General features: G+C 36.6%; 1 long non-coding RNA gene across 1 annotated transcript in view; it reads right to left on the bottom strand.

Moving 5' to 3' along the window:
• Nucleotides 1-10,769: 10,769 nt before the first annotated feature.
• LOC136246457 (uncharacterized) overlaps nucleotides 10,770-24,114 on the bottom strand; it is a 17,334-nt gene continuing 3,989 nt past the window's right edge. Inside the window, exons 2-3 of the long non-coding RNA XR_010696432.1 lie at nucleotides 13,080-13,120; nucleotides 10,770-10,952 (exon numbers count right to left, since the gene is read on the bottom strand). This is a non-coding gene — a long non-coding RNA (uncharacterized lncRNA). The remainder of the gene's footprint in view (nucleotides 10,953-13,079; nucleotides 13,121-24,114) is intronic.

Raw genomic sequence — 24,114 nt, 5'->3', positions numbered from 1 at the left:
CATGTAGTAAGTAAATTGCAGCACAACGGTGGTCTTTCAATACAGTTGGTCACTAATACAAATTGCACTGCACTTGGACACCTTTATTGTTTAAGACAAAGTTGACACAGCCTTATTAGGAGTGGTTATTAGAGGTGTACACTCCCTATAGCAATAATAGACTACAAACTTCCACTACATACCAAATGATATCTCTTGAACCCACTGTGGCCCCACCAGGGATGCGACGATTTTGCTGGAAATTTTTTTGAAAAGCTATTTTGATAAATAGCAAAGAGCAAAATGCTGGAAATATAAGCGGAAAATTAGAAAACTGTGCACCGAGAAATGGCAACTTAGCACATTTTGTATGAAAAAGATCAAGATACTCTAATAGAACAGTCAAGCATAGTATTAGGAAAACATAATTATGCTCATAAAAATGGCAACTAAAGATCGAGATACTCTAATAAAGCAGAATAATTCTATTTTTATTGATTCTGAGCAAAAATAATAGACATTCTGAGAAAATATTGAGCAAAATAGACAAGGAAAAATAATTGCTCAAGGTAGAAAAAAAAAGCTAAATGTGACCCGGTCTGCGAAAAGGGCTCTTATAGCCTTTCCAATTGCATATATATGGTAACCCATAACTTTACTGGTGAATATGGTACAAGCCTACAATTTGGTCACTCAACAACCCTAACCTGGCAGTAGCTGTGGGTGTAATTACATGGTGATAGCTTTAGTAGATTAGGAGTTATGATTAGCCAAACATGGATAATTGGAAAGGCTATAAGAGCCCTTTTTGCAGACCGGGTCACAAATAGGCTCATCCCTAGGCCCCATCACAAAATTTTATCAACCATATACCGAGCATAATATAATTGTAATTCGCTAAAAAATTCAAAGATTTGAGGAAGCATAATACAAATCATTTTGAAATATTAAGGATTAAAGTATTTTAATGGAGCCTTTAAAAACCTTAATTAAGTTGATATCCCATAATTTATATATTATTTGAAAGATCTGTGACAGTTTTTGATCACTGAAAAATTATTTTTAAATATCAACACACTGATGAGCTACAGTTGATTTTAAACTTAAGACGGACCAATTTTTCATGAAATATTCAAAATATTTGTGGTCATAAATCAGAAACCATGTGGTGTATGGGGCTAAAAATTGGTATGGGTAATGATCACCACAGATACTACAAACACACTACATTTCATCAAAATCCAAGAGGTGACTCCACTATTCCTTGGTGATTTGACATGGAATGACCCAGATGTTAAACACATTATTATAAAATGCAAACTGAAAGTGAGTCTACCTTAACTTCAACCTTAATCCAACAATAAAAAACTTGCACCTACTAGCTTGTTCCTTATCAAATAGAATGTGCAACACTACCAAATATGGTATACCATTATCAGTGTGTGAAATTATCCTCAGATGATTAGCAGAAAATCTCATAATTGTTATGGAAAATATACAGAAGTGTAGCAGAGTGTTTCTTACTATACCTTGATTCATTATCTACTTTTAGTTCTAGTTATTGTCTATGTTGTATTTTTATCAAATTATAATACTGCTATATAATCTTATATTATGTATTTTGTGATGACAGCATGAAGTAATACTTACAGAATAACTTATCCAGGAATTAACATTAATCGACTCCATCATGGTCTTGATAGTGTCCAAATCATCATTTTCTATAGCTTTGCGAAGTCTGCTCATCTCATCCTAATATATGACATGATATTACATCATCTACACTACACCTACTAGTTACCATAACAACAATCACTAACACCACAACACAATATGGTCATTACCAGTGGACTATCTCTCCAATTATGATTACCATCTTTACACATATGTGACCAAATATGCAAAACGGGGTCTTCCACACACATCCAATTTACTCAACATGTAAATGTTAGCACTCAACATTCACTTAACTACAATAATAACCAATCATGCCATAATCCTATCTTGAATTGAAGGGATATGACTTCATTCTAATGTTTCAACAAACGTAGTGTCAAAACGTACAGTGCTCAGTGTATATGCAATCATCTCAGCATAACCCACATTGCTTGCACAAAATATATTTTTAAATAAAAAACAATATTTGAAAAATAAGCATGCTATTGAAAAAAAGGAATGATGTGCTACAATACATTATGTGTTACTCTAGGAAACAAGTCTAACATCAACTAAACCATCTTAAATTGGGTGTAACTAAAAGGAGGAATGGGAAAGTAGGAAACTGGAAATGGGAAATGAGAAGATGGGAAACTGAGTGATTCTCTATATAGTGCACTTTAATTTGTCGTATTCCAGGTGGTATTGCTAGCAAGTGATGGCATCAGAAGCCATCAGTGAAAGTGCAAGCTGGACATAAAGCCAAGTGCATGGACGAAACTTGGTATTTGAATCAACTATTCAGCATAATTATATCAGTGAGTGTGACTTTGCTACAGCCATAGGAGTAGTTAGAGTGACAATGAGCAAGACTAATTGAATGCAGCTCTTCAGCATGTGTTAAATTGGCCTCATTCTTCTCTCAATCATATTTGTGTACCTCCTGCTGAACTCAAATTCTCCTGTCACTACATCAAGTCTCCATCAACACTGTCATGGAATTAGTGCAACTACTGTATCTTTTGCTTTGAAGGTTGGCACTAATCAAATTATGATTTATCAAGAATTATGAATGTAAGTAGCCACTAATGACACATACACATGGTAATGTAATATGATTATATGTACATGCATATGACACATGTGTAATCAGCATATATGTAGAGGTGATTGTACATGATAGTAGCTTGGGTAGAGTGTCACTAGCCAGCTACTGGTAGTCAGTTCCTTCAAAAAGAAAATATCAAATAATGTATTCCAAGAAAGCTGATCCAGTTTTATTTAAGGATATGGTAATGTCAAAACACCAATCCACTACCAGTCTATGCTCGCCAGTGCTATCATGACTGTATAGTGAACTAGGTGACTTATAGTATTGCACCTTGCAATGTTTGTAGTAGCTATAGTACATGATATAAAATTAATATTTGTGACCGGGCCTGCGAAAACAGGGCATGTGGGCACAAACTACACCTCGTCACACTATTGGTCATATCTCAGTACTGGAACAGAATATTTGCATCCTGTAACTTGCACCATAACGCCAATTAAATGTTTACTAAGAGTACAAAATTGCATTACCATAGCATAATGATACAAAAAGTTATGAGTTTTGAAAGTTTGAAAAAGTAGGCAAAAATCATGTGCCCACATGCCCTATTTTCGCAGGCCCAGTCACATTTTGTGATTATGATACAGTGTAAGAGATTCCCTTAGCAACTCATTGTTCTACTACTACTACTTCACCTACTACTACTTCACCGACCACTACATCTGAGACTACATTAAGCACATGGTAAATATAAATGTCATGAGCAATCATCTGATAGCTACAACAGCATACGTACAATATACCAGTGTTAGCAGCAGTGACAAGAGAACTTGTGACACTGAGTAGAACAATCACACTATAGTACAATCACAGCAGGAGGTTAACAAATATGTATTGAATGAGATCACACGTCGGAAGAATGAAGTAGAGTTTGCACAATACTGAGAACACTTGACAAGCTGCTTTCATTCAGTCTTTTCATTGTCACTCTAGCTACTCCTAGCAAAGTTGCACTGACAGTGGAACATCGAATAATGAATTCAAATACCAAGTTTCAACTATGCACTTGGCTTTATGTCCAGCTTGCACCCTCACTGATGACTTTTGACGCCCTCACTTGCTAGTAATATCACCAATACGTCGAAAACAAACTATAGAGAAATACTCAGTTTCCCATTTCTTCATTTACCATTTCTCCTTTTAGTGATACCCTCTTAAATCCCAGTGTGTGGGATTGTCAAAGTTCCTTGCTGGATGATAACTACCGTACAGCTATACAGGATGGCTCTGCTACTGTGTGAAAAGTTAGCTATCACCATATACTATCTTATTAACTTGTTGTCATGGAGAGTTTTGAATATCTGTGTATCATTCCTGTAGCTATACTGTATAACTAAGAGTACAGTATATGAACGACATGCGATTGAGAATGTAAGAACCTTAACATATTGTTAGTATACAAGTTGTTCTTCACCACTGTTTACAGTATGATTCCAAAATAGCTTCTCAGGTGAAGACATTATATCACTATTAAAATTGATAGATGCTTATTTTAATTAATTTTAGACAAATTATACCTTTTGCGTCTGTTTGTATAGTGAAGTGTTAAAGTGACTGAACTTTAGCTATAACTAGGAGCACTATTGGATTACAATAATAAAGTAAATTAACTAAGTTACATTAGTGTTAGTAGTGTGTAATGAATGATGACAAATAGGACTGGCCAATATACCAGTATCATATTAGTAAACTGTGATATTTAAGTCATACTGTTTTTGATATCATCTGCTTTATATATTCAATACCACCATACCTTCTAGGACTCCTTTGAACATGTTTCATTCCACATTATTTCAGTAGAGAATTACCAGATGTTTGAAGTCAGGGGGTGATGTAGACAACTGGTCAATTTACGTAAACAAGTTTATTTGTGGTATTGACACATGAAACTTGTTGAGCTACCACAGGTATTTGTTTTTATTGTGGTAAATGATTATTACATTAAGAACACTTCAACTTGATTAGTTGTTTCATAGACTAAAAATCAAGAGTATAGGGCTGGTAGGTCAGTATGTAATATTAACAGAAATCAGAACAATATAAGTACAAAAACAAGTTGATGTTGTGCTACTTCTAAAAACCAGGCGCCATGCAGCTACAGTAGCTCTAACTCATCTGGAATTAACCAACTATGTATTACTATCTATAATTTTAACCAATAGGGTTCTTGGTTGTGCGATAATAAATTATTATCAGTGCGTAACTCTCATAATTCATAATTCTTTCAATTACGTTGCAATGCACTGCTATGGAAGCGCTTTTTAAACAAACAACATATTATGCACAGAAGTATCTTCTAAGCTGTTTTACAGTTTGACTATCATGTTTTCTGCAACAAATTCTCTTGATAAAGCCTGAAAGCTACATGCTCTTCATTTTTGTTCATGTATGCAAAGGATACGTCCCCTTTCGACTAGAAGGAATAGGCTATTCCTAGTAGTCTACGAGGCCTGCACCATTGTTTTTAGTTGTTAAACACCTGTAAAACCCCAAAAGGAATGTAATTCGCAAAGTCTGAGGAGAGCTGCCACATCCACATTTCAGACTGCAAACCACCTCAGAGCAACGTTTACCTGTGCAGAAGTTTAATACAGACTTTACTTCGCTTTTACTTCTTACGTAAAGTTACTTTTGCCATTTTAATGATTTTGCTGATGTGGGTGCATACGGACAAACATAGGTAGATAGTTAGGTAAATAAATAGGTACACACACATTTATGAAAACAATTTCAGTAAACCTGGCGGTTTGGTCTCAACAAAGCAGCAACTCATCTGTAGCTATACTGTGTTTCTGAGTTAGGTTTTGAGAAGGTGAATGGCAGGTAAATACATAGTAGTTAATTGTATTGGAATAATACAAGGGTTGTATTCAGAGTTTCAGTTTTAGTGGCATTTCAGCTTCCTTTTCCATGGATGAGTTTTTTTTTAAATTTTTGAACAATGGACTGGTCAGGCCTGTGAAATAATTAAGTTGACATGGCCTAATACTGTGACATTAGTAATACGTACCACTACTAGAAATAGTGTAGTGGCATACCATAACAAGTGTACGTACATTTTGACCAAATTTGACACAGCAATGGTTATTACAAGAAATTTGGATATCCAACCATCTCCAACTACACCCATTTTGATAGGCATCGCCCACTTATTCACACATGTTAATCTATCTATGTTATAAGCAATGTAACGTTTGTAATGGTTGTCTAAACTAGCCATACACCTCTTCAAGTAGTACAACTACATCAAATACACTGCATTTTTATCACAGTGTTCCTGAGCCTGTTTAGTATAGTACTCTTTTATATGCATTGAGCTGAATTCTCAATAACTCTCAAGTATGGAATTACACAAGTTCTTGAAATTTGGCTCATTTGTAGTACTGATCTCTGACACATTATTGATGGCCAATCAAAGTTTTCATCATAAATTTCTAATGAGAAAGTAATAAACACCCAGTCTGTTATGACTATTTCTCAAACTTGTAATGGAGTCAATCTGCACCTGTCTGCTCTTGACACGTTACTGTCATCACTATAACCATCTGGTTGGCTGAAATGTCATTTCTCTAATAGACAAATCCAGTTATCTTTTCTATCGTTTTCTCAGAACTCAGCTCAACATGTACATACTACAAGGTATGGTTCAGCTCCAAGGTAACGTTCACCCACATGAGTGAAATGTGGGTGAAATTCTGGCAAAATGTTGACAAAATGCTGGCAGAATGCTAGTGAAACGTGTTCAAGTTCAGTGACTAAACTTGTATTTTGCAACACTTATGCTGTCTCTATGTGGCTACAGCATACTTTTCTATGGACATTTTGCATGCACAGAATGTGGGTGAAATGCAGGGAAATCGTGAGCAAAACAAGAGGAAAACACATTGTATACGTGGACAAATTTGACCTTGGAACTGAGCTACACTAACTGTATCTCGTAATGAATTCAGTATAATATGTCAAGAGAGTGATGAGCTAGAACTTACAGTACATGTCCTTTTAAATTCAAAGAAAATTGTAGTCAGTGGTGGAGGACACTTGCAGGTAATCTAATTGTATATAATCATCTTGAGAGTTGTCATTTAGTTTGGAGATATTAGATGAGGTGAACTGATTTGAAAAGACTAACAATACTTGATTAATACCACCAATTGTCTATTCTAAGTTATGCACAGCAAAATAATGAAACTGATAAACGTAAGGAGGACACAAATGCTAGTGTGGGATGTTTGTATATAAGGTCAAAACTGTAGTGAAACAAGTAGAAAACAGTGAAATCTCATTAACAGAGCCACCTATAGGACCATAATAAGTGGCCCTGTTAGCAAGGTGACCCTATTACTGACAACCTCATTAATCTAGTAAAGCTGATAAACCTTCTGTCCATCCGTCACACCACTTACTCACCAAACTCAGAGAGAATCGACATAATCAAAGCTGATAATGAAGCACTCATCATCTGGCTACTCGAAGATTATAATCACGAGTTCATGTGTGATTCCGTTCATTTTCTACAGCATGTATAAGGCCAAGGTCTAGAGAAATTTTGAGCAATATTCCTTTGAAAACCACAACACAAACTGTTCAAGTAGTAAAACGTGTTGGAGGTGATGGGTTCAAATCCATGTGTTGGCACTTTTTTTTCTTCTAAACAGTACATTTTTGTGCACACCTATATAAAACTCAACGTTTAGCTCATAGTATTATGACATGCAAAGCACATATTGACAAGGAATTTTAGTGTAAATGTATATCACCTGGCACCTTAAGTGATGTTGTAGTATGGTGCTGCCCAAGTGTATGGTACCACCCAAGACCCGAGTGCAATTACGCGTAATTAAAATAGTTGCTACAAAGTGGGTGTGGCACCTGTTTTGATCGCGGAGATTCATTTGTTGATTCGAGGGATGAAGACTCGCGATCAAAAAAGGTGCCACGTCAACTTTTTAGTGAGTTTTTTAATTGCTTGTAATTGCATGTATGCGAGTGAGTGAGATATTATGCGAGAGCAGTACCGTAAATCAATACGTGCTCTTCTTTGTTCTTCATAGGGCGATGAAAACACTGGTGTAGGGTAGGATCACTGAAAAGTTGAGCTACAGTAATATTCTTGTCAAACCCACAGGCAAACAACTGAGGTGATATGCGTACCTCCCTTGATTATAGCCAACCTAGGTTTGATCCCTGCCTAGGTCATAACTTTATAAAAATTTTCGATGCACCTATTTGTTCTACAGTATCTGTTACATACAATTTATTATCCACAAACCCTTACACTTACAGTTTTTCAGCACTGGCACATAGACTGCTTTACATCATAGGGATGGACTCTTATTGCACTTTTGTGGTAGGGAAGGCAAATTGCCAGAATATTTGTCCATCTTTCTGTTTGTCCAGTGTGTAGGTAATAGCTTCTTTCACACTTAATCTGTATGACACTGTGTTCAGATTTACCTCAAAGAAGCAACTTACATGATTGAGCAGGTATTACTGTGCACCTGAAAAATGATATTACTGGCACCGTGCAGATACCATAGTTTACAATGAGGAACTATGTGTGCAATTGCTCAACCATTTCACTAATCCTGCTTACATCTTTTCACTCTATAGATCTGCTTAAAGGATCATTAAATGTCATATATGACAATAAAATTAATGATGATGTTTAAACACCAGCATTGGGTTTTGTATGGCAAGAGGTGTCACTACAACGTTAATACTGAAAGTGCATAGCATAGAATAAGTTCTGATCATTTGCTTGCCATGCAGTAACTACAATTGCAAATGGACATGGTTAAAATGCAGAATGGACTCATAAATGGACTGATTCAAACAAGCCTAAATACCAGTATAGCTCATAGCATAGCATCCCATAAACAATACTACACACAACAAAGGTCTTACAAAAGCTTTTAACCATGATTTTAAAGTGCGGTCGGGCCAACAACAAACGCAGCACTTAAAATTAGGTTTAATAAATTCAGGTAATGGCAGTCACGGGTAAAATTGTCACTGTCATTGCTGTAGACATAGTTGAATTATAATTATTATTATTAATATTATTATTAACACTTTACAGTGACCAGCACTGAAGGTCTACAACAACATGTGCTGCAGCCTTAGGATTACCTAACCTAGTTTCAAGGACTTAGACTTAATGACTTATACAGTAGCTGGAAAGGTGTAACAGAAAAGGGGCCAAAGTAAGGAAAAAAATCCCTCCAGCCCCAGGAATTGAGCTGCAGGTCACCCAATGTCTAGTCGGGGCCACACTCAGTCTTCCTCCAGGAGGGATGGATTTTCTTCCTTAATCCTAAGGTATTTATTATTAACACTTTACAGTGACCAGCACTGAAGGTCTACAACAACATGTGCTGCAGCCTTAGGATTACCTAACCTAGTTTCAAGGACTTAGACTTAATGACTTATACAGTAGCTGGAAAGGTGTAACAGAAAAGGAAAGGTGTAACAGAAAAGGGGCCAAAGTAAGGAAAAAAATCCCTCCAGCCCCAGGAATCGAACTGCAGGTCTATCAATGTCTAGTCGGGGCCACACTCAGTCTTCCTCCAGGAGGGATGGATTTTCTTCCTTAATCCTAAGGTATTTATTATTAACACTTTACAGTGACCAGCACTGAAGGTCTACAACAACATGTGCTGCAGCCTTAGGATTACCTAATCTAGTTTCAAGGACTTAGACTTAATGACTTATACAGTAGCTGGAAAGGTGTAACAGAAAAGGGGCAAAAGTAAGGAAAAAAATCCCTCCAACCCCAGGAATCGAACTGCAGGTCACCCAATGTCTAGTCGGGGCTACACTCAGTCTTCCTCCAGGAGGGATGGATTTTCTTCCTTAATCCTAAGGTAGTTATTATTAACATTAATCCTAAGGTATTTATTATAGTACATTTTATTGTTGCAGTCAGCCTTACCAGCTGGTGAAGTAAAACTGTGGCACGCCATGAAGAATGCACTTTTAATTCAGCACAGAAGGAATGAAGTTCAACAGCAGTTTTAAGCGTGGTGCTTAATATTATAGCTGTACCGATATGGGTTTTTGGCATGTACCGATATCCGATATCTATACCACCAAAAGAAGCTGATAACCGATAGTCGATCCGATATTTGCATTACAAATAAAAGTCATAGTTAATCTATGCAAAAGTGTACATTTAACTACTATTCAACAACATGTGGATATATTCATTGCTCACTCTATGCCTGTGGTGATGGTGGCTTGGGTTTCTATTGTGCAATCCAAACAATTGGTTACCCACAAACATTTTATGCTTACTCCAATGAAGCCTTAAACAAATATTTCTGCATTACTTTGCATTTTATTGGCTTGTGTGAAGGCTGGTACAGTAAGTTTCCTTGGTTATCCTGTGACTCTTCTTTTTATTACAAAGGTACTATATATAACTGCTTTGTTTAAGACTGATAAGCTTTCCAGCAACAAACACTAGAATTGCATGTATTTGTATGGCTTCACATAACGTAGCGCTTGCTGTAGGGTGAAAATAAGCCACTGCCACTCAACAACCACATGAATAACGTAGAAAATCAATATTATAATCCATTTATATACGAACTATTGCTGTATAAATATCGGTAGCAATATCGGTCCTGATACTGTTCTATACCAATGCCGATATTGGTAATATTGGTGGCCGATATTTTGGCTGATCAGATTATCGATACAGCTCTACTTAATATCGGCTTATACAAGTTTCAAGAAAATGTTCAGAGGTTTATTTACAGTCACTGCAGCATCTGATATTGTTCAGGAGTGGTAAATAGACGTTTGGAATAAGTTTTCCCAGTTCATTTATGAGTCTGTTTTCCCAGTCTGCTCCGCATTTTAGTCATGTCCTTTAAATTATGCACAAGTTCATTTGTTTCTTTTTGTTGACAGTAAGGTAAATGTCATGCAGAGACAGAAACTATGCTATGTGTACACCACCTGTAATGGCCTTAGCTTGCATGTAGTTCAACTAACCCTGCATGTTCATTATGTCACTATATGGATGACATAAGGATTATGTTCAAAGCACTATCAACATGTATGCTACACAGCAATATAGAATACTAATAATGTCACATTTGTTGTCCCTACATGTACAGCAAGTACCAATGCTTTTATTTGTTCTTTACAGCACGTTGAAGGCACTGGTAGGCAAGACTCACCCAATAAATGAGCTACATTCCTGTCAAAACCACAGACAAATAACTTTGTTGTTTTACATAATTAATTTCAGTATGCAGGATGGGGCAGGTAAAAACAGTAGGACTAATACAATACAAGTATAGAATACTGTGAAGTGTATAAAATTCCAAGAAGAGTTGGATTCCTGCAGGTCCCCTGGTCCTTGGTCCCCGGGTCCTATAGGTACCTCTGCAAGTGGTCTTGCATTGTCAATCTACTTTTCCCATCAGAGTGTCTCGCACGATGTTTGCACCAAAAATTATAAGTACCTATGCAAGGGGTAGGTAAAAACAGTGGACCCAGGGACCAGGGGACCCAAGGACCTGACTCTGCTTGGAATTTATACCCTTCACAATATTCTATACTTATACTAGGTACCTTTGCAAGCATAGACTTGCATGACTAATCCACTTTTTCCCTTGTCACGGTGTCTCACACTATGTTTAAACCAATTAGAAGTTATAAGCACCTCTGAAAAAAAGTGTCTGAAACTGTAGGCCACTTGCCTGCTGCATAATGAGCATACTAATCTATTATTTCGACTCGTTACTAAAGTTTAGAAACATTGTGCAAACAAATATTCACAGGAAATAGCGATTACTAGCTAAGCAAGTTTCAGTCCAACAGCTCGACATTCAACCAGACTTCATACATCGTGGTGCATTTGCACAATGTTTCTAAATTTTAGTAGCGAGTCGACATAATAGACTAGTGTGCTCATTGTGCAGCAGGCGAGTGGCCTATAAATGTCAGCTTCAGACACTTTTTTCAGAGGTGCTTATAATTTCTACTTGGTTTAAACATTGCGTGAGACATTGTATGAGAGGGGAAAAGTGGATTAGTCATGCAAGTCTACTTGCAAAGGTACCTAGTATAAATATAGAATTTTGTGAACGGTATAAAATTCCAAGAAGAGTTGGGTCCCTGGGTCTACTGGTCCTTGGTTCCTGGGTCCACTGTTTTTACCTACCCCTGTGAAAGAGTGTTTGAAGCTGACTGCATTCACAAACCATTCACCTGCTGCACAATGAGCATGCTAGTCTATTATGTCACCTAGCTACTAAAGTTTAGAAATATTGTGCACACAAATATTCTATGTACATAGCGATTACTAGCAAGTCAAACTAAGCAAGTTCCAGCAGCTCGAAAACCAGACTCCATACATTTTGCACAATGCTTCTAAACTAGTCTAGTAGCTAGGTGGCATAATAGACTAGTACGTATGCTCATGCAGGAAAGTGGCCTATATAAAGTGCAGTCAGCTTCAGACACTTTTCCAGAGGCACTTGTAATTTCTAATTGGTATAAACATCAAGGGCGACACCATGATGGGGAAAAAGTGGATTGTCCATGCAAGACTACTTACTTGTCCTAGTACAAGAATAGAATGTTGTGAAGTGTATAAAATTCCAAGAAGAGTTGGATTCCTGCAGGTTCCCAGGTCCTTGGTCCCTGGATACACTGATTTTACCTACCTTGAGGGATGGCATAAGTTCTTTAAAAGTAACATCACCATACATGCTACATGCCTACATGAGCAGTGCTGGTGTTTACTGCTTGGTCTCTGTGTCCAGCATTAACACATGTGGAGATGGTCCTGTATGTAAGGCAGGTACCAATGCTAGTGTAGCTACAAAACAAAGTGGCCTTATTATTGAGGTTTATCATCAAGGTCAAAATTGTAAGAGATGCAGTGATGTCTTGTTCATTCTAGATGTACAGGTGAATACCACGAGTAAAAGGTAATAATGGCTAACAGGTTATAAGTACGTACATTTTACTACTACAATACAGGTACATAACTGAGACAAGTAGGCTGGTACAACATAGTAAACTGTTAACCTCACAGTTTACCCTAGGAATGGCTTTGTGGTTACCACAAGGAAACAACAAAAATTACATGCCAATACCTTTATGTTTGGTGTCCCTCCTTGGCCAATATCACACACACTCAACTTATAAAGACATTATTTCCTGACAAAATATGGCCTGACAACTAGTGTAATTGACCAGTAATTGTCCATTGTCCAAACATTATTTCACACACTAATACATCAACCACACATTGTATAGGTTTGACATTTAAACAACACAATACACAATACAAGTATAATAAGTGTATACTCACTCCAGTAGGTCCCCTCTTCTTTTCAGCCATATCACTATCCTCTGTAACAACATAACACAATACAACATGCTATAATATTTATATAGTTATCTATTGTGCATCACATGATCACATGAATCCCGAAATTCATAAGCTAATAGGGATGACTATATTCATAGATACAGTATCTTTCCAATGGAGTTAGTAACGGAACACAAACATTTAAATTTCTATGTTTTGATTTATGTCATCATGTGGTTGATAAAGTTAAAGCAGTGATTGGTTGAATAATTTAGCAATCATGCTCTCACATTCTACCAGACTGTCCTAGTAGAACAGTTTAACTAGTGTAACTGTTTACCAGTACTGTATATCAAGGATCACGGAGTCTCAAAAAAAACCTTGTAAACTAGCCTCACAATACAGTATCTTCATTACACCTTGGCAGTATTGGTTAAATATAATCAAACACAAAAGTGTCTTTAATACTACTTGAAATGCCTCCATTAGGTACAGTGTAGCTATATGAACCTCTTTTATTTAGAGATATTTCTACTACATGACTAATCAAGTCCATAGTAATAATTTATATAGGTGTTGTTGAGTTACACTTGTCTGAAGGTATTAGTAAGTATGTCAGTCAGGTAGTATCACTCAGTCACTGTTAGACATCACTTCAGCCCAACTGTGATACCACAGTACGTACAATGTATCCATCATGGACTAACTTTTTCTCCTCCTCTGTGTCGCATTTACATTTGTTGACAGCTCAAGGTGTTGATTCAGCGAGTGATAACATCCCTAAGTTTGTAACAGGAATCATCTGTGTTTTCTGTAGTGACTGGATTGATTGTAGAGGTACCTCTCATATGGTTCTTCATTTGTAACATTGTTTAAAGGGTTGAACATACCTGTAGCTAAAAATGAATTGTACTGGCCACTTGCCACTTTTCAGTAACTGAAGTTGGTGTGCCCATTCAGATAAAACCAAGTCTGATGTAAAGTATTTTAATGTGTTATGCGCTGGTATAATTATTGTACAAAAAGGTAAACAAACAACAAACAAGTATATATAAGGAAAAAATAGGAATTTTAAGTTTTAAAGGCAATGAAACAAGTGCATGGAGTTGCCTACACCTGACGATATACTAGTGGACATTTAATCCCTACTTCAATCACGACTAAATTGGGGATTAAATGTCCACCAGTATAGTGACCTATTATCAAACATTAAAATCATGTAATGTATTCAGAAGTTTACAATATTATTCCACATACTCGTAAGGTGTTTATATGGAGAATTCCAATAGTGTAGTCTATGAGCTTACCGACAAAGAAATGAAGAAAAAGAACACAGGAATCGCCGTGAAAGAACTACAACTTGAGTGTGACTTTGGCAGCAGAATTGGCCAACTATTTATCATTTTCCTGAGTGAAAGATGTATCCATAAAGACTGTATAGAAGGGATTGTTGTAAACAAGGATGATAAGACTGTGTAATTGTTCATAGTGTGCTGACTTTTTACTGTACACCTTTAACACTAAACAATTCACTGTTGTAACTTACATGTGCATGCTTGTATAAAAACTATACTTCGGTTACAGTATCATGGTACTTCAGTTAACATGTTGACATAATAATTAAGAATATGTATGTTGCACTGAGGTTACCAGTGTAGAAAAGGTGCAAAATGTTTGATAACTGATCAACGGAAATTAACGGTCATTCGATATTAGGTAGCGGTGTTCAATATTTCGTATTATACAGAATGCAGAAATCCACTCGTAACATGGACACTAATCAGCTCAAACTTACATGAGATATTCTACGAGAAAGGTGCTACCTCCTGGAAAAAATTTGAGGTTAATACTGCTTTTCTGGAGATATTTATGAAAAGTAAAGTATAAATCTCATTAGATAATTGGTCACTTATGCTATCTTCAGGTACACTCCTATGATCCCTAAATTTTGCACTTTTTAGAATTTCTGACTCCTTTATTAGAGTATTGTATATTTAATGAACTGCACACATTTTCTTACAGTACACTTATAGCACTGACAGCTTCCCAAAATTATGTTGACATAATCACTACATCAGAATATTTGTCACAAAGTAATGAGATAGTGATCAATGTGATTCTATTATACTTTACTCTTGCACTGATCTTTTACCAGTTTTAATAATACCCTCTCTGCATAGATCATCTGTATGGAACAGTGGTCCTTTAAACAAGTCCGGACCATTGGTGGGTTGCTAAGTCGCCCCACCCTCTACCCTTCCTTACACGAGGACACAACACAAACAAGAATCAACATACTGTCGAGGGGTCCGACACGAAGACCTTAGATTCAATATTTGCAAAATTTCAGCAGGGATTTGGGATTTTAACCAGGATTTAATGTATTTCAAATAGTTTGAAATACATTGAAATAAACCACTAGAATTGTACAAAGTATTTAATTACAGAATAGCAGTGCAAGATCTACTAAATTTGAAGAATTCTGAATTATATTTTGGCTTTTTCTTCTTCAATATCTGTTTAACATTATGAATATTCTATTAGAATAGTTTCAACTGCTGCAGTTGACTGCTCTATTAAAGTATCTCGATCTTGTACAAAGAATAAACGGAGAATTGAGCAATAGAATACAAAAATTTACGGAATTTCAGGAAATATAAGGATTTAAAGATTCGTTCAGCCTTAGAGATTTAAAGGATTATATCCAAGATTTAAGGATTTGAATCCTGCTTAATGCTAGATTCCATACGTGTCGGACCCCTCGCATACTGTAATATACTACACAACACACACAAACACCTGTTATAGAGTGATTATCAGTTATCGACGAGGACCTGAGGAAAACGAGGCTAAGGCAAATCACGAGACTGGTGTAGGTAATATCCGGAAAGTATTGATAGGTCTCGGGCGAGGTCTCGGGTCTGGAAGTGAACCTGGAGCAATGTGACCAGGAGCGATACCAAATGAAATTATCAGTGAGCATGTGTAGTAAGTGTTTATGATGTGTTTGTACGGGATGTATTATCCACCTAGTTGGTCTGTTATGTTTTGTTACTCCACCCGTAGTAGTCTCTAGTCTCGCTTCATGCGCTTGGCCAGACCATTTGTTTTTCTCAACCATTGATAGAGTAAAAGGTGGTCTGGCCACGCGAGACTAAGTAATCTCGTTCATAAGGTAAATATTTGATGATTTTCAGTTTCTCATCAGAAGATTTAAAAAGTGGAGTACAGGCAGGTGTGAGGCTGGTGTGCGGACAGGTGGGTCATTATCACACTACATGCCACAATTGTTAGGCTATGACAAGATACTGGACCATTTCTGATGTACTGTCAGCTCCACCAACAAGCACAGTGGCACTGTTTGACACTTCTTGCTTGCAAAACTCTGTAAACATTATAATGATGTAGTCTCGCATAGCCAGACCCTTTTCTTTCTTTCTTTTGTGTGGGAGCAGGAAAAGGAAAGGGTCATAGTATAGCATGGTTGTTGGCCTATCCCAAGATTATGGGGATTCTACTGCACAGCTTGCTGATTGTTTGTGGGTGCAATGACATGTTTTGCTAATCATTGCATCATTTGCATTCTGTTGCCATAGATATAAAGATACTGATTTTTGCATCATTGGCATTCTATTACCATAGCTACTGCTTTTATGCTCTGTGTGTGTGTGTGTGTGTAGTGCTGAGTGATCATAAAAATTTACCATCACGATAGTTTTTCAGCAAATATCACGATAGTGATTACTGTATCCCAATAGTTTCTGAACTGTATTACCAAGTGGATATTTCTTAAGACAGCTTGATTCTGTGTATCCTCTTACAAACATTTCTATGCCTGTTTGCTGTTGGTGGTGTTGTCTGTATTACACGACTCAGACAATGAGGTAACACAAAAATGTTAATGCATGCTCCCACAAAATCTGATCCACATTACTCAGCGTTTTCAAAGATGGCAGTTGTAGCAAGTGCTTTAGTATGTTCCATTTGTCAGTCTGAACCATTGTATTGGTAAGTATATTTTTCAGCTGATTTCAATATGCTTTCAAGTGCACTTAAATGGTTTTGTGTAGTGTAACACTGGTTAGTGAAGAAAGCACTGATAAAGATATACAGGTTTAAAATGTTAATGATAGATCACACGAATCTTAGCTACTATCATGATAGTGATGCACTGCTATTGCTTTTGTCTTCATGATTAACTATCACGATCTATTGTACTATCGTTGATATTGCTCGGCTCTGTGTGGGTGTGCGTGAATGTGTGGGAGTGTGATTGCGTGTGTGTGTGTGGTATGTTTGTTGTGTTGTGTGTAGTGCTACAAACTTCAAGTGCAATTGGCCACTTTGTGCACAAATGACACACTTGTGGATTAGTTGGCTGGTTAAACGAGAGACTTTCATAACTGTGGATTTCCTGTTCTGATATTTACAAAGTACCCCTGGTCTCTATAGTTATTTATCCAGTCCAAGTCCAATAGATTACATTGGTCTATAATTTACAAAGATGTGTAGTTAGTGGTCTGCCATATATGGTAATGTTAGTGTATTGGTTATGATGGGTGTTGTGTATTTTAACAAGTTAGGATGGGTGGTTGGAAAAGGCGGATACGGTCGGACACGGACATTTTCAAAAAGCACTTTTACATTTATGCAGTATATGCTTTTACATTTATGTAAGTTATTTTTCATACCTAATGCTGTTTTTACAGCAGTCTTCGTTTCGAGACCCAGGCGTCGATCCTTTCATAGCGCTTATCCATTTATAAGCGCACGTGCGAAGGACTAGACCAGCACTCCACAGCATGCCAAAGACCATAATGGTGTTGTACACATGTTCTAAAGTCTAATACAGAGTTATATAGTTGTAGAGATTAACTTGTATGCCCCATGCAACTTAGCTTAGCAGGCCAAATCCACAATTTTACGCCTTTTAGTATAAGGCGCAGGCGCTTATACCAAGTGTTGAGGATTTCAAGGACCTGGCCTACGAGATTAAGTTGGGACATGCTAGATTAATCTCTGTGACTCTGAATTAGATTTCTAGAGCACGTATACAACACTATAATGGTCTTTAGAGTGCTAGTCTATCCTTCGCACGTGTGCTTATAAATGGATAAGCACTATGAAAAGATCGACGCCTGGGTCTGGAGGCGAAGACTACTGTAAAAACAGCATTAGGTATGGAAAATAACTGTTATATAAATGTAAAAGTCCTTTTTGAAAATGTCTGTGTCCGCGTCCGACCGTATCCGCCTTTTCCAACTACCCAGTTAGGATTATAGTATTGTGGTGTAACAGGTTTGTGCAGGTATGTAGTGTGATGTGTAGTGGTGAAAGTTTTATGTTCACCAACCAATGCTGCTGTAGCTGCTAAATTGCAGCCTTGTAAAGTGTGTTGCAGAGATAACAAAATTAGCCTATAATTCCAATAACTGAATTAAGCAACAGATACTGATAACTGATTTGATATACATTAATATCACTAATACTCATTCTCATCATTACTAAGTGACTAATATTAGTGACATAACCATTGATATACAGCTCATTGTAGACTAAACTGTAAGCTGGATGTATACCACAAGCAAAAGCTACTGATGTTTGCCAGGTTTTTACTACTGCTATACAGTGAGACAAGTATGTACATACAAACCTAAAACCTCAGAGCATGGCCTGAAACCTGATAGTCACTGCTAAACCATCAACACATAACTTAATTGAAATGCCAAATAACTTATGTCTAGCCTCCCCCACATCATTATACTACACAGCACAGTGGAGATTAATATCAGCTTTGATTTAATCAAAACCGATTAATCAGCTAATAACCAATATCACCTGATACTGATTATTGAACAGATTATCGGTACGACGATACTATTTTTCCAGCAATTTAGGCAGTGATTGTCCATGTCTCACATAGTGATGTCTCACATAGTGAATGAGGTTCAGATAATACTTTAAAGGCTTTTAAAAAATTATCTGTAAGACATGGTACATCCTCCTGTGGGTTACTAGTCATGTCTTCAGGAGGACTTGTCATCTCTGAACTATTGTAGCTTGACTGAGTCACATCGGACACCTCTTTGTAATGGACAGTTTAGAACCAAGAATTTCGTTTCCCCTTTGGTAGAACAAAGAGGTTGTCCTCTTTTCAGAGATGGAAATGTACAGAGCTGGTTGTGTTGGTGATTTAACACCTAGACAGACATCACTATTTATTATGAAATATTACACAAAACCATAGTAGTGACTGGTTTAGTGGGGAGGTGATCTGGGGTATAAGTAGATTTCTAGGAAAATGAGAACAACCAACAGAAAATGCCTGATATAGGTCATGTCGACATACGGGTTGGATTTCACAGCACCGGCAATGCTTCTTTGCAGCGTTGTTGGATCCTTCTACTATAACAATCTAATAGAGCAGTTACTTGCACTAAAGTACACACTAATAGAGCAGTCAAGAATGGTTACCAGAGACTACATTGAAAGTCTATGAATTGATGGACTAATACAAGGGTATATAAACTTATCTAGCTAAGTGATTAACACTGAAAGTTAGCTAGTTACTCTTTTGAAACTATAAATATTCAACTATTAAATATTATACACTCTTTATACCAATGAGGTTCACGATGTATTCTAGTTTACTAACAGTCTCTGTTACAGACTTAGCTACACCAGTTGCTTCCAGATAAGAAATCATATGATGGAGGTATGCATGCAGCGGTATGATTGTCAAGTTGAAGCAGCTACAAAAGAATTCCCCCATGACAGGTCATTGTCCATAGTCTCCTAGCATAATAGGATGATTTTCAAGAATTTTAGTTAAAATGTGTAATGCGCGTGCCAAAAATACTGCACAACATGAACACACGTAAATTATTACTGCGTTTCATATCAATAGTTTTTACGAGAAAGGTGCTACCTCCTGGTGAAAATGTTAGGTTTTTACTGCTTTCCTGGAGATATTCATGAAAAGTAAAGTGTAAACCTCATTTGATAATTGGTCACTTATGCTATCTTCAGGTACACTCCTATGATCCCTAAATTAGTTTTTCTTTGCACTTGTTAGAATTTCTGACTGCTCTATTAGAGCATCTCATATTTAACAAATTGTGCACATGTTCTTACAGTTTTCAAAACCACACTTATAGCACTGACAGCTTCCCAAAATTATGCTGACATAATCACTACATCAGACAAAGTAATGAGATAGTGATTTCAATGTGATTCTATTATACTTTGCTCTTGCACTGATCTTTTAATAATACCCTCTCTGCATAGATCGTCTGGGTGGAGCAGTGGTCCTTTAAACAAGTCCGGACCATTAGTGCGTTGATAAATCGCCCCACCCTCTACCCTTACCCGAAACCATATCAAAACACCTTAATAGATTTTTAGTACATTACGCATAATAGGACACGCCCATCTATTATTCATAAAATGTTATGTTACTATTGCCTATTGTCACTTTAACGAAGACCCACTGTATGACAAATAATAGTTAATTTGTGTATTATTTAAATGTATTGCTTTGTATGTGTCATGTCTTGTATGTTTTTCAGTTTTGTACTTGTGTATTTGTATGTGTACTCTGACGTGGAAGAACAGCTATGCCGAATGTCATGAGTTTAAACAAAAAATCAAATCAAATCAACTTAAGTTGTAATAGTTTTTTCGTTTGTGGCACTAAATAGCAAATTATGTACAATATATTTTCACACAAAATGACTGGACACTAACTCACAAGCATTTTTATGTCATGTCTACATTGGAATAAAAGCAATACTCGTATCTGTAATATCCGCTTTTCGCTTTGTTCTCATTACAGGTGTCAGTCATTACAATACAAATTTCAATTGTGGGTTTCAACAACCTCCCTTTATTGATGAAAATATTTCGTTAGGAATGAGACTAACAGTAAATACGGCAGGAATTACGACTATTGATGTCTGAAGCGTATCTTAGTTACGAAGACTTTTTTTTATGCTGAGCGATAATGTCTGCTTTTTCGTTATGTAAGTCAACATACAGTCCATGACACTCCACAGAAGTTTGCTCATTGAACATTGACAAGTAAGTGGGTTATTTTAGCGTTCCTACTTCAATGGCAATTGTATCTGGGTAGTTTTGTACGTAAGATAATGCTGCAGAGCATTTATCTTGGTCCTGATTTTATTTAGGGCAGTAGGCGTTTCCTCTTATTGTCTATGCACTAGCTATATTAATGGTTCTAATAATTATTTATTTTGTATTGTGTGACTTTATTATGATTCTGTTTTGTTCTTTATAGCCACTATTTGTATAGAATTAGCCATCCAAATAAATATGGTCTTCCTCAGTGTGACCTATCGGATGGTTCCGAGGCAAAATTTTGCAGTAAGCAGAAGTTAAGTGATAAACAACTATTGATTGAAAGGGTGATTGTGAAACTTTTCAACCATTACCATTGTGATGTGCTGATAACAGACAGGTTGAGAGCTTTGCTTATATCTAAATTAGCAAGAATGGGAAAAGCTATTCAAACAGCAGGAGGAACTGGATGTGCTAAATCGTTAGACAATTGGAAAGAAACAAAATGGTTACTCGAGTTAAAGGATACTGAAATTATTCCAACCAATAGGAAACGAAACCCTGACCACTTGATTGTTCAGTCATTTCATCAGAAGTTTGCCAAACTAGAAGAAAAAGTCAAAGAAGTCAATGATAAATTAAAAATGTGTTAGAAAGTGTAACAAAAAGCTTGCAGCAAAAATAGTTCAGAGTGGAGACACTCGTACTCCTAAAAATGACAAAAGCTGGGAAAAGTATACCCCTCAGTACGAAAGAGTAAAAAAGAAAGTTTGCCAATGATGTAAAGGAAGCACTGTCATTTGCAGAAGATAATCATTTTACACCTACTAAAGTAAGCTTCATGAATAAGACCACTGGAGAAACTATGACTGTTGACAGAAATGGAAAAGCAACTCAGACGGTTGAAGAAAAAGAAGCGACTGAAAATAGCATTGTACAGAAGACACTCTACATTAAGGAATGGTATAAAATTTCTAATGAGACATATCATGAATTTTCCATGGCAAATCCCTCTCTTCCAAGCTCGCTCTATTATCGAAGAAGCTAAGAAACTAGATAAGAAGACCTCCATCTGCCCTACCCCAGGAAGAGGTTTGGGAGTCCAACAGTCCATAAGAAATCGGATATGTAAGGTGATTTCTCACTTGGTAGAAAGTGACCCTTCATTTACAGAATATTTAGTTGTTTGAGTAATAATCACAGGTGATGGCACTCGCATCAGTCAAAGTATGCATTTTGTTGTAATTGCATTTACAATTCTTAGAGAAGTTGCTTCTCCAAATTCCCCCAGTGGAAATCACACTGTTGCAATTCTAAATACAACAGAAAATTATGACACTTTAGCAGCATCTTTAGTGAAAATTTCAGATGAAATATAACAGACACAGTCAATAAAAGTAGGTGCCCATCAATTTGCAATTGAATGGTTCTTTACCGCAGATTAAAAATACTTATAGCCATAACCACAAGTATTGAAGCTGCTAACACCAGATTTTCTTGCATATGGTGTAACTGTCCCTCCAAAGACAGACATGATATGACTAAAGTTTGGTCTGTACAAAATGAGGATGAAGGAGCTAGGACAATTGCAAGTATCAGCAAAGGTTCATTATTGCCTAAAACAAAAAAGTACAACGAAGAAAAGTGTAGTTGTATTTGGCAGCTTTTATTTCCGTCCATACCGATAGACCATGTGGTTCCCAATATATTATATTTATTTCTGAGGGTGTCAGATGTTCTGACTAATTTGCTTATTGTGGAGTTGAGACGTCTAGATGGCATCAATAAAAATACGTTACATATTGACAAGTACATCACGTTTTTGAATGAGGATTGCAAAGTATCCTTTCACACATATCAAGATAAGGAGTCTAAAGTATTGAAATGGAGGGACTTAACTGGCCCTGAGAAAGTTTGAGTATTCAACAATATTGACTTCAGTGATATATTTCCAGACTTGCCAAAAGTTACTGATGTAAACAAGATTTGGGGACAATTTTACAACATTTACAAAACACTTCAATTACCCACAACTTTAACTAGTACACAATTAAGTAACCTTAAACATGATTTGATTCAGTGGATATCACTTTTACCTCCGTTTACCAGACTGAGAATGTTACTCCATACCTACATGTGTTAGTAAGTCACATCCCTGAATTTCTGAAGCTTTATGGAAGCATCACCTCATTTAGTCAACAAGGGTTTGAAAAATTAAATGACAACATAACAAAAAGTTACTTTAGATCTACAAACCACCGTGACATCAGTTCCTTACATCAACTTCTGCTTAAACTAAATCGCACTGAAGAACTAACCTTTAATCCTGATTGCATTCGTTCAAAAGAGTTCAGTTATGTGGAATATGTCAACAGTCTAATCACAACCGTCGAACATGTTCCCAAAACAATGATAGTGCTTGATTGTACATACAATATTATATGTTTTATATTATCACTTGTACAGTTGTAATACAATTAAGTCAAATTATGAAGTTACTGACATGACTTAAGTACATGATCCCAGTCTGCTACAGTACCATCACAACAGATGAAATAAAAGACCAGTTGAGAATTCCCACCAAATACATACTTGCGTAGTAACCCATCTGCTTGCATCTGATAGTCAACCTTTCATTTTGCATTTTTAAAGTAGTATTTCACTGCTTTTGGCTGGACATAACAAAAGTCTCCATTAGCATTAAGCCCGCGTACATACCACCTTTCTCCCAAGATATCATCCAGCTTTGACAAGCTGCTCAACTGGTACACATCTCTATTTCGCCTCCCATTGGTCTTTACACTACGCCTTATAAGTCCTTTAAAATAAACCTTGTCAAAATTCATGACTATGGTGCAAACTGGGTCACCTTTCCTCTTGGCAACCAACATTGACTTTATGTTGTTCCTCAGTTCATTATAAAAACAAAACCGACCTTCAGATGGTACTGGGGTGGTAG

This window comes from Dysidea avara, chromosome 2, assembly GCF_963678975.1.
Source record: "Dysidea avara chromosome 2, odDysAvar1.4, whole genome shotgun sequence".
In the NCBI taxonomy this organism is placed as follows: Eukaryota; Metazoa; Porifera; class Demospongiae; order Dictyoceratida; family Dysideidae; genus Dysidea; species Dysidea avara.
Note: the sequence above shows the minus strand (reverse complement) of the source record. Positions and strands in the feature narration are given on the sequence as shown.